We start from the raw sequence: 12,827 nt of genomic DNA, 5'->3' as shown, positions 1-12,827 counted from the left end.
TACTATGTCAGTCAATACCTCTTATGATTATTGTGAACATCAAAAGATATGATACATGTAAAGTACTCTGTAAACCTTAAAGTGATACATAAACATCAAATGTTGCTATTCTTGATGTTATCTAATTTTTCATATGTTTTTAGTTGGGGTTCTGATAAAAATGGTCATGGGACAAGTCATTACAATACTCTTCTGGCTCTTCTGTTTTTTTTTTTCTCTATTCCCTTCTCTTTATCCTCCTCATATCTTAACTGCAGAACCGGTGAGCTTCCTACTACACCCAAACTGTCTCTAAGGCCATTGATATTAAACAATTTGCTATTTTTAACAATGGTTTTGGGGTTATGGTGTGGCTATGCCTGGGGGCTTTATCCAAACAATGAAATCTTATTTAAGTCTTCAGTGTGAGGTAATATTTTCTCATTTTATACTTGAGGAGTTTATTCCTATTTATTGAATTTTATTAGTTTAAGCCCAAGGTTCTACCATGCAGAGATTTTTTTTCCAGATCCAGACAGCCAAGTGTTAGTTGTCTTCCTAACCTTATGCCACCTGGAAATTTGATCTGCAATTGTCCAGGTTGTGTATAAAAATGTTAAACAGCACAGATTCCTGATATATTCCACTAGAGACCTCCTTCTCAGTTGACACAAGTTCATTCATGACTACTTATTCACTCAATTTGATCATCCAATCATTCTTAATTCCATTTATATGTACCACACTCTTGTTGAGATCTCATCTTTTCACCTTAGGCATAACAATAGCATGAATAACTTTGTAAAATATTTTATTGTAATTTAGGTAGACTATGTCTACAGGATTCCCTTCATCAACCAGCTTAATGACCCTATCAAAGGAGAAAATTAAGTTTGTTTTCAATGGAGTGTTTTTGATGAAATTGTTATGGTTTTGGGGGATCATTGCTCACTTTTCAAAATCATAGGGTCCTTAGAGGTCATCTAGTTTGACCCCTTCATTTTCATATGAGAAAACTAGTCCAGAGAGGATAGGAATCTTGCTCAAGGTCACATAAGTAATACTCAGAAAAGCTCAGTCATGAACCTAAGTTCTATGAATCTAGGACCTTTATCCTTTCTTTTGAGCCGTATTACCTCCATATTGTCACAAACCACCCCCTTAATAATATTTTTAGAACTTTGTCAGGAATCAAATATAAGATAACTGCCTTATAGACGTCAGACTCAATTTTCTCCCTTAACACACACACACACACACACACACTCACACACACATGCACACACACATGCCATTTGTTCTTTGCTCATCCTGGGTCACCTTTCCTATTCTCTCCTATCTCTAAAAGATCACTAACAGTAATCACATCTGCCAGTTCTTTCTGTACCTGAGGATGTAGTTCATCTGGATGAGGTGACTTGAATTCATCAAGGGCAGCTTGGTGATCTCATTATCTTTTCACTTATCTTGGGTACTAACTTCCCATTTACCATTTTTGTTCTGTTATTTTCAGTCCAAACCTCATTCTCCTTAGCAGAGGAAACAGAAACAAAATCTGAGTTGAGAAACTCAGCTCAACATCATTCTTTCAACCATTCATTATTCTCAAGTCATCTACGGAAATAGCAATCTGTGACTTCTTTGATCTTCCTTTCTATCAACCCTGCCCCACCCTCCAATAGTGGAAAAACAAACAAAAACCAAGGTGCTTTGTGTTGTTCTTAGCTTTTTTGAACAATCTCAGGATATTTGGAGTTAAATTTTAACACTCAGAGTTAAATTTTAACATTCCTCATTCTATTCTGTTAAGATTTTGCCATATTCATTCATTCAGTCATTCATTCATTTTTGTGAATCTTACATTGTTTATCCTTGGTACCTGTCTTTTTAAAACCTGTGTTGGTAAAAAAACAAACAAACTGTCAGCATGCACATTGGTACCTTTGGATAAGTTCCCTTTTCCTTCCTTTTAGAATTGATTTCTTTTCAAGCAGGCATTTCTGGGCCCTAAAATCACAGAATGGAGGTGTCTTTTTAACTGCATACAAATAAGGCAAGATCTCAAGATGTGATCATGGGAAGTTCTTACCTAAGTAATGTTGCTAACTGGGCTGGCATCATGGGAATTTGGCTTGATAATAATAATAACTAGTATTTATGCAATATTTTTGAGTATGTGAAATTTCACAAATATTATCTCATTTTTCATCACAACAACCCTGAGAAGTAAGTGTTATTATTATACTTATTTTTACACATGAGAAAACTGAGGCAGACAGAGGTTAAATTACTTTCTTAGAGTCACAAAGCTATCAAGTACCTGATGTCAGAATTGAACTCTGGTGTTCCTAACTCCACATCCAGCACTCTATCCATTTTGCCAGCTAACTGTAGCATTACTACAATAATGCTTAGGAAGGAACAGCCTATATGTCCATTGTGGCTGACATCTAGAAGGAGACATTGGGAAACAAGTTTGTAGACCTCTCCTTAAACCCTGAAATGTAGTAAAAACCATGCAGGGACCAAGGGGAAGAAGGGTGCCTCAGTAAATTTTAGTGCCCTGGGTCAAAGCCCTGATCACATTGCCTTAGTTACAGCTTTGTTTGACTTGTAACCATTAAATGACAGTACATGTTTACAATGAAGAGAGCTCTTAAATGCAGCCAGGCTACCAATTTTTCAGAAATATTAACTTCAGCAAAACCCTATTAGACAGGATGTTTCCAAAGTCCAGATAATACCTGCTCAAGTATGGAAACTTAGATGAAGTAGGCAGAATATAATGTATTAAAGGGACACTGAAGAATAAGATGATGCCCTGGGAAGTAAGAATGGATTGGAATGCAGAGTTCAGCAACCACAGAAACTTTCTTTTTTTTCTTTTTTTCTTCTTTCTTTCTTTTTTCTTTCTTTCATTCTTCCTTCCTTCCTTCCTTTCTTTCTCTTTCTTTCTATCTTCCTTCCTTACTTCCTCCCTCCTTTCCCTCCCTCCTCCCCCCTCTATTTCTTTCTTTTGAGCCTCTATTCTCTTTATTCTTGAAGACTGACAAGATTGGATTTTTTGTTGCCAAGAGTTCTACATCCAGAGACAAAAGATCTGGGTTCAAATCTTGGATGTAAAACATTAGCTTTGTGATTATGAAAAAGTCAAACTTTCTCTGGTTCAAGTTCTTCATGGGGGAGGGGAGACAAAGAGACACACACACACTCACACACACAGAAATAGAGAGAGACCAAGACAGAGAGAGATGGAGAGACAGAGACAGAGAGAGGAGAGACAGAGAAAAAGAGAGAGAGAGACAAACAGAGACAGAGAGGAGAGACAGACACATACACACCGAAAGAGACAGAGACAGAAGAGAGAGAGGGAGAGTAATGTTTGTAAAGGGGTTTTGTGGGGAAAGGACTTTAGAAAACTTGATTATAGAAATATTATGTCTTTTTTAATCATTATCATTTACATTTAGATGTTAGAACAACAGCCTAAAGTGACTGAAGGGTGGTGGCAAATAGTTGACAATGGAAAATGCTGCATTTCCTTACATTCATATCTTTCTCTGTTGCTTATGGGAAGTATGGTATCTTCTGCCTTTCATTCTGAAATATTCTCATTTCTTCACAGTCTTATCCTCCTTCTAGTCTTTCATCTACCCAAGCCCCTTCCCCATCATTCTCCTATCTAATCCCTGCCCTGAGTTGGGCCACTGTTAGCTATCAGGGGCATCTGGATGGCACAGTAGATAGAGTACTGGGCCTGAAATAAGAAAGACAAGTTCAATTTTGACCTCAGATACTTACTAGCTTTATGACCCTGAGCAAGTCATTTAAGTACATCTAAGAAGTATTGACTTCTTGTATGACTTGGGTGGTGTACATTTTGTTTCTGGACCTCAGTTTACTTTTTAAATTCAATCCAACAGATATTTGTCAACTGCCTAGTAGTCACTACTAGGACTTCTATTAAAATTCAGATCTTCTGCCTATAAACCCACAGTCTTTCCACTGAACCAGGTTGAAATATGTTGGGATGTGCTGGTAAACATTTAACAATTAGCTCTTCAAAAAAAGTACCGACAACACATTTTTAAGTCTAATATGCATTGCTAACATTTTCTACATTATTTTTTAAGTCTAGATAATTTAAGAAAAAGCAATGAATCAAGTCCTGATTTGTAGCATTTACCCATTTCTGAAGTGTGAATTAAAAATGTAACAAGGAGGTCACTGGACTATGGGTAAGGCATTGTGCTAAATTCTAGGGAATTTTAGTCCAGATCTTTGTTTTCATTGATGTGGGGAGCCCCCAGTGAGAATTCACATCAGACTCTACTCTGCAGTTTATAGCCTTGGACAGTTGCCTGGGGTAGAGGAAAGGGGGAGAAGAATCAAGATGGTAGGATGAGAGGTAGAATTTTTGCCCTGACTCCTCCTCAACTTGCTCGATAACAGCACAGAAAGTGTACCGGACCAAATTCTGATCAGAGAAGTCAAGCAAAAGTCACAGTGAATTTTAGCCCAGGGCAGTTTAGGAAGATGGAGAGGTCTGCAGACACTGGGCCTGGAACTGGCCAGGAGTGCAGCCCAACAGCAGTGTCAGGGAACGCTCCAGCACCCCAGAATAGTAAGGTAACTGAATAGAGCAGGACACACCTGTGTGGAAAGATACCCCTATACTAGCTTTGGAAGCAGAAATGGGTACCAACTGGCAGCTTTGTCAATTATCTAGATAGTTCCTAGTCATAGTTTCAGAGTAGAGAGGCATGATCATGAGCGAGCAGGGGTCCTACCTGTGTAAAGAGTAAGGGACAACTTTCAGAAACACAGTTGTTTGGCTCTAAGTCAAAGAGCAGAGGGAGGACTCAGTTATAACCTGAAGCCAGCACATAAGCCTGGCATGGAACAACCCAGGGCAAGAGACCAAAACCAAGGGGGAACCAGAAAGTCATCACTCTGAACCTATAAAACCACACGGTGGGCTAGCAGGGACTGAGTCTAGCAGCAATCTACTGCAATTCAACCACATACAAGTCAATAGACCCAAATCTGGGTCAAGAACTTACAAACCTCTCCTTGGGTCACACCACTTTGAAAACAATGAAAACAGTCCTCCAAGACTGAACTGTGAGGGTGGCAGAAGACACAGCAACAGCAGAACCTTAGTCCAGACAGTTGGCTACATGATGGAGAGTTTAAGTGATTTGTCCTAGGTCACACAGACAGTGTGAGTCAGAGGTGGTACTTGAGGTTTCTCTCAATCCACTATGTCACACTACTCAAGGTTCTAGGGAGACAAAGACAAAAATAAACAAAGGAGAGACAGCTTCTACCTTCAAGTAGTTTACATTCTACTAAAATTAAACAACGAGGACGTCGGATTTAGTAATCTCTTAAATCTGGATTCTGGAATCTGAAATCTTGTAGATCAGTTACTTTGAGCTGGCTTCAGCAGTTATCTTGAGAATTTTATTCTGTTCTATTTCTCTCTTCTGTTCCAATTTCTTTTCTTTTCTCTTTCATCCCAGCGAGCTTTCAACCTCTGTAAGCATCCAACATACCTTTTCTGACTTTCCCTAACCCAGGACTGGTAGATCCCAGCTTCACCAGCTTCTTTCTCCACACTCACACAAAAAAATTGTCTATCTTTACACAAGCTAGGCTATAAACTACTTGTAATTAGGGAACACATTAGGTTTGATTTTTGATATTGTCTTGATATATAGTACTTGATATACCACTCCCAGTACTTGACATATAGAAGGTGCTTAATAAATATCTACTGATGGATTTTTAGGGTTTCAGTGTTACTAGGAATGTTACCTATGTTATCTCATTTGAGCCTTACAACAGCCCTGAATGGAATGTAGAGCAAGTTTAGTATTATCATTCTACAAATAAGGAAATCAAGTTTCAAAGAGGAGAAATACCTTGCATAAAGGCTTATAGCATATCTCTAAGCAGGGTCTTGAACCTGTAGCTTATGGCTCCAAATCAGAAAGGCAGCATGGTGTTATGGACAGAAGGCTGGATGTAGAATCAGTGAGACTTGGGATCAGACATTGTGAATTGTTTCTGGGACTTAACTTTTCTGAGCCTTGGTTTTTTCATCTGTAAGATGGGGGTTATAACAGCTCCTATTTCACAGGATTTTTATGAGGAACAATTAAGATAATGTATGTAAAGTACTTTGTAAACTCTAAAGTGTTATATAAATGTGAGCCATTATTGACTCCAATGCACTTACCACTACCTCACAGTGTTATGTCACCTTAATTACTGCTAAAAGCCTTTGCATTTTCTATGTAGCCTTTTTTCTACCATCTGCATGTAAGCATTTTAAATGGTTTAAATCACATGTTTATAGAGTCACAGACCACTCTGACCCTGCTTTATATATGATCCCCTCTCAAAGTCTTATAATGATCACCATTAGAAAAAGACAGCTTCATTGGAAAAGGCTTCAAGACATCCTCTAGTGATAGACTAATCCTTACCTGGCCAGCAATCCTATCTATAGCATTCTCAAAAAAGTATGCATCCAGATCTCTGGAAAGGCTTCCATTAATGAGGGATATTGCTACCTCCTGAGGCATCTTATTCCAATTTTGGTTACCTCTAAATCTTAAGAATCTTCTCTATTTCCTTTACCTTCCTCTTTTCTTTCTTCCTTTCTTTCCTTCCTTCCTTCCTTCCTTCCTTCCTTCCTTCCTTTCTCTCTTTCTCTCTCTCTCTCTCTCTCTCTCTCTCTCTCTCTCTCTCTCTCTCTGTCTCTCTTTCTTCTTTTCTCATCAAAGAAATAGGTCTTCTCTCTTAGCTGCCAAGAACAAGTATGAAGTCCATGAGTCCTTTGTTAAAGGTTCATTAGTACCCTGCTTCTCCTTGGCATTCCTATCTGGCCTGGAGCTTGAGGCCAGTTTTTTTTTATCATATTATTTTTTGTCCATTCTACCAACAGATATTCTGTGCTTCTTCATGATTCATTTTATTCATTGGTCTAATATAAAACAATAGCTCTATTTCTCAAATAACAGATTTCCACACACCATTTTAGAGCTGGCTGATCAATTTCCTTTCTCCCATTGCTCTCTGACTCAAAGATTCCTTAACACATTTTTATGGAAAGCAGTTTTCTCTAACAGCTTTGATGTTGAGGGTTATTGGAGATGGGAGCAACTCCTTTGCTGGTTTAAATCACATTCACACAGGCTCAATTGCAAACACCCTTATCCCTTGATCATCTAGAATCTAATAATGGAGCTTCACAGCTGATTTCTTCCACTAACAGTGTTCTAAGTGGAAGCTCTGGTTTTGGAAATCACCAGCAGAGAAATTCAACAGTTCAAGTCACTTCAGAAAAAATCTGGGATAACCAGACAAAGCATATTTATAGAAACATTCAACATTTAGAAATTGGCCAATGTGCATAATGTCTTATTCGCTTACTTTAGTTTTTTGTGTTATTGCAACATATCTAGAGTCACTGATCTGGCAATAGTGAAGAGTGTATAATAACATGCCTAACAATGCTAGAAAGAGAGCAAATTGCCCTCTCTGTCATTTTTCCAATAGAAGCAATAATTTTTTTCTTTATTCTACTTCTATTTGTACTACATACTACTGGTTTGTCCCTGAAAAGTTGCATGTAAATCAGATTTGGGGAAATCAAATCATATTTTCCATTTGACTCAAATTACGATTTGTCTTTTTTTCTGATTAATCTTTGGTTAACTGCATTTACTAACATTACAGTTTTACATATTTATGCCCAATCCCACAGCTTATTCTACAGATTCAGTTTGATCACTTATGAAGTGCCTGCTGTCTGCAAGTAAACAAATGTTCAGTTGAAGTCAGCATTTTAAGCATTAGAAAGAAAAGCAGACAAACATTTATTAAGCACCTACTATATGCCAGGTATTTTTCTATGTTCTTCACAAATATTATTTCATTTGATCCTCACTAAAATTCTGTGAGATAGGTGCTATTACTGTCCCCATTTTACAATTGAGGAAACTGAGGTGGACTGAGGTTAATTGACTTACCTAAGGTCACATAGATAGTAAGTGTCTAAGTCTGTATTTGAACTCAGGTCTTCCTGACTCCAGGCCCAGTGCTTTATCCATACATTACCTAGCTCTGCCAAATTATAAGAAATTCATATTTGAATTGTACCTTTCAAATTTTATATATAGAGCAATAGAATGTTATAATTGTTAAAAGCTTTAGATATCAACTAGTAAATTATAGATGATTGAGGTCAGAATTTGTGGTCTTCCATCTTTTTATCGCTTGCATTTAACAAGACAAGATAATACATTTTATGGAATTATTGAGCAAATTTAAATCCTTATTGAAGAGATGAGGAATCTAGGATGCTGACAGGTGAAGTGGAACGTTCGAGTATAAAAAGGAATTCTGGACTGTAATTTAGGCCTATATCTGCCTATCAGAATAATAATTCTTTAATACTTACTGTTTATAGATTTATGATTATACTAGCCTAAGCACTCAGTCTATCTGTGCATATCTAAATTGATCCATGCTTTCTCACACTGATACCACTCTATCCCCAATCATGTCTTCCATGGGGGTTCTGTTGTCGTTTTTCCAGTTCTCTTGACTGTACATGACACTGATGGGATGTTCATTTCACTCACTCTCAATACATTACTGACCAATTTTCTTTTTCAATCATTGATCTCTCTGATGACATTCTTTGGACTGCTTCTCTCTATTGGCAATAAGGGGTAATATACTCACATGTAATATTCAGCTTTCCATTGACCTTCGAGTGATGCTCCACTTTCATTTTTTAACTACTAATCATTCTGGTGTCAAAATATCAGAATAGCAATGATTAGGCAGAATCTCCTTTATTCAGAAAAAATTTCTTCCATTTTCAGAAGGCTATTACTTTTAAAAAATTTATTCTTGGCACCTATTACTTATATGCCCTTGAATGGTATAACTGATCAAAATTTGCTCACTTCATGCTCAGTATCATTCTGATGTTATACATGATGGGATTAAGGGCATCAAAATGAGAATTCAGAGAGCTTGCAAAAAATACTCTCAATTCTGCTTCTAATGATATTTGGGCCTTGTGTAAGTTACTCCTTTTTGACTTCAATTTCTTCATCTTGAAAAGAAAGGGAAGAGACTAGGTGATATCTGAGGTCTCTTTTCAGCATAAATAGAGTTATGATATCAGTGAAAGAGCTTACTTAACTCCTGCTCTCTTGAAGTTTATTATATATTTAAAGCTACAATATGACATTGAAAGCCTGTACCTGGAACACATTACAACTATAGTTATTCCTTATGGTAGTGTTTTTCAAACTGTGCTGCAAAAATCTCTGAAACACCCTCAGGATTTTTTAAAAATAATTTTATGTTATTTATTACTAAAGGATCTAGATGGCGTAATGAATGGAGGACTGGTACTACAGTCAGGAAGATCTGAGTTCAAATCCAGCCTCAGACACTTAGTTGTGTGACCTTGGGCAAGTCACTTAACCTCATTTGCCTCAATTTCCTCATTTATAAAATAAGATGGAGAAGGAAATGGCAAACCACTCTAGTATCTTTGCCAAGAAAACCCGAAATGGGATCACAAAGATTTGGACGTGACTGAAAAAGTACTAAACAATAAAAATTTGTTAGTAGCCATTGAATTAATAATTTTAAAACATTTTACTATAAGGGTTCTGCCAAAGTTCTCTTTAAATTTAAAAGTTCTACCACTGTGGATCTACCACTGTCTATCCTGATAATTTATGTGAAGTACCTATGGAAGATGTTGTCATATGATATGTCTATAGACAGATGTTTCTGATCTATGCATGGATTTCAAATGGCTTTTGATATTGGTGATTATAATAGAGTGATTTATGAAGCGAGCACCAGACCAGGACACTGAAGATCTTACAATCAAAGACCTGGAACTAAATGGGTTATCTAGTACTCAGCTAATGGTATATATAATAGGAGAAAAAGCACCAGACTGTGAGTGAGAAGACCCTGATTCTAGTTCTAACTTTGTTACTAACTAGTTATATAACCCAGGACACACCACTTCACTTTTCTGGGCATTAGTTTTCCCGTCTATAAAGTTAGATGGGCAGACTAAATGGTCTGTAAGGTTCTTTATCCTGACCATTTGCTCACTCTAAGTTCATCACTTACTCTCAAAGGGCCAGTAGTGTAGGATGATTGAAAAGATCTTCTCTTATGCAATGCATACTGCAATACTTCAAAAGATATGGATTTCATCAGTGTGGCTAATTCTTATGATATTGACCACATCCTTTATGATTTATCTGCCTATCTTTCCACAAATCCTCCATAGAAGATTTACTGAATGTGGCAGAGGTCTGCATCTAAGTTTTATAATGTTCTGTGAGTAGTTGTGCAACCCTGAGGTTATCTATCAATCAGTCAACATTTATAAAGTGTCCACTTTGTGCCAAGCACTGTGCTAAGTGCTGAGCGTACAAAAAAAGGCAAAATATGGTATCTGCCCTAAAAGATCTCATAATCTAACAGGAGAGACAATATGCAAATAAATATATACTATGCAAGTCATTTACAGGATAAATAGGAAATAATTAATGTAGACAAGGCACTAGTATTAAGAAGGAATAGGCAAGATGTCCAGTAAAAAAGGCATTTTAGTTGGGATTTGAATGAAATTAGGGAGTTCAGTAGGTAAAGTGGAAGAAAGAGAGCATTCCAGGCATTGGGGAGAGCCAGAGAAAATAACCAGAAATGAGAGATGGAGTGTCTTATCCACGCAACAGCCAGGAGGCCAGTGTCACTGGATCAAAAACTATCTGGTGAGAAGTAAGGTATAAGAATGCTTCAAAGATAGGAGGAGGCTAGATTATGAAGGACTTTGAGAGAGAAACTGAGTATTTTGTATTAGATCCTGGAGGCAATTGGAGTTTATTGAGTAGGGAGATGACATAATTAGCCCTACACTTTAGGAAAATTTATTGGTTGAATGGAAGATAGATTGGAGTGGGGAAAGATTTGAGGCAAGCAGACCCACCAGGAGGCTATTAAAATAGTCCAGGCATAAGGTGATGAGGGTGTGCACTCATGGTAAGACTACTAGAGTTAGAAGAGAGAGAGTAGCGGTGTCAGAGGAGAGAAACAACATATTTGAAAATACAGTAAAGGTAAAATCAACAGACCTTGGCAACAGATTTGATATGGAAGAGTGAGAGAGAGTCAGGAGTCAATGACGATTTCTAGGTTTTGAACCTGAGGGACTGTGAGGATTGTGTTGCCCTTTACAGTAATAAGGAAGGTAGGAGTTGGGGAGGGTTTGGGGAAAAGATAATGAGTTCTGTTTCGGACATATTGAGTTTAAGATGTCTACAGGAAATCCATTTTGAGATGTCTGGAAGGCAGTTCGAGATGAGAGATTGGAGTTCAGCAGAGAGGTTGGGGGAAGATAAGTAGATTTGAGAATCATCAGCATAGAGATGTAATTAAATCCATGGATGTTGATGAGATCATCAAGTGGAGCGAAAAGAGGGTATGGTCTGTAAGAGGATCCAGTGAAAGAGAAAGAAAGAACAGGCAGATAGGTAGGATGAAAACCAGGAAAGTTTCAATAGTGTTTTGAAAACCTAGAAAGAATCAAGGAGAGTGGTCAACAGTGTCAAAAGCTGCATGGGGGTCAAGTAGAATAAAGTTAGAGAAAAGACCTTTGGATTTGGCAATGAAGACATCATTAGTAACTTTGGAGAGAGTTGTTTCAATGGAATTGTAAGGTTAGAAGCTGGATAGTAATGGGTTAAGAAAAGAGTGAGAGGAAGGTAGAGGCATGGATTGTAGACAATCTTTTTGAGGAGTTTAGCTACAAAGGGCAGAAGATATAAAATGATAGTGGAGATGGAAGATTAAGTAAGGATTTTTTCAGGATAGCGGAGACAAGGGCTTTCTTATAGAAAACAGGATATGATCCAATATACAGGGATAGATTGAAAATAAATGAAAAAGTGGGGGATTACAGAGGGAATAATCTTTTGGAGGAGATAAGGTGGAATGTGAGCACTTGAACAAGTACAGGGGTAAGCCTTGGTAAGGATTAAAGCTACTTCATCATGTAAGACAAGGGTGAAAAAGGAGAATGTGACAGAAGACATTTGAGTGATAGGAGAGGAGGAGGAAGGGAGAAGAGGGAGCTAATGGTGAAAAGCTTCAATTTTTTTTCTGTAAAATATGAGGCAAGATTTTTGACTGAGAGAGTAAGGGAGGGGGGTGTCGTGGGAGGTTTGAGGAGGGATGAGAAAGTTTGGGAGAGCTGCTGTGGAGAATGGATAAACAAACTGATTAAAAAAAAAGTATAAAAAGTATAGAAGAAATTGCCTAGCAGCAATGAGGGCCCAATTGAGGTTGTCTAACACAATTTTTCAGTGGACCCAGTTAGAATGGTTGTGTGATGCTCTCCATCTTTGTTCAACAGCATGTGTGGAGAAGTGAAGGTGGTGAATGATAGGAGTGATACAAAGGTTTAGGATTGGTTGGATGTAGGTGGTTATACGATAAAGGACTTGGGTTGTTATTGTTGTTGTTGTTGTTTATCCTTTGTTCTTGAAGAGGACCATGACATCTAGACCATGACTTGTAAGTGAATTGGATTTAAGTGAGGGAGGGCTATGCAAAGTCACCAGCCTCACTGATCAGGACTGGAGATGACCACCCAAGGACTGGGGATTCGATAGAGGAAGACAGTGTAGAGTTGAATTGGTTCACCAAAGAACCAAGATGGAGAAAAGAGGAGAGAGTGGTATATCCTTTGCTATCACTATGTAACTAGACCACTACTTTTCCAGTCA

This window comes from Vombatus ursinus, unplaced genomic scaffold (assembly GCF_900497805.2).
Source record: "Vombatus ursinus unplaced genomic scaffold, bare-nosed wombat genome assembly UNPS02014841.1, whole genome shotgun sequence".
Taxonomy (NCBI): domain Eukaryota; kingdom Metazoa; phylum Chordata; class Mammalia; order Diprotodontia; family Vombatidae; genus Vombatus; species Vombatus ursinus.
This window is presented reverse-complemented; position numbering follows the sequence as displayed.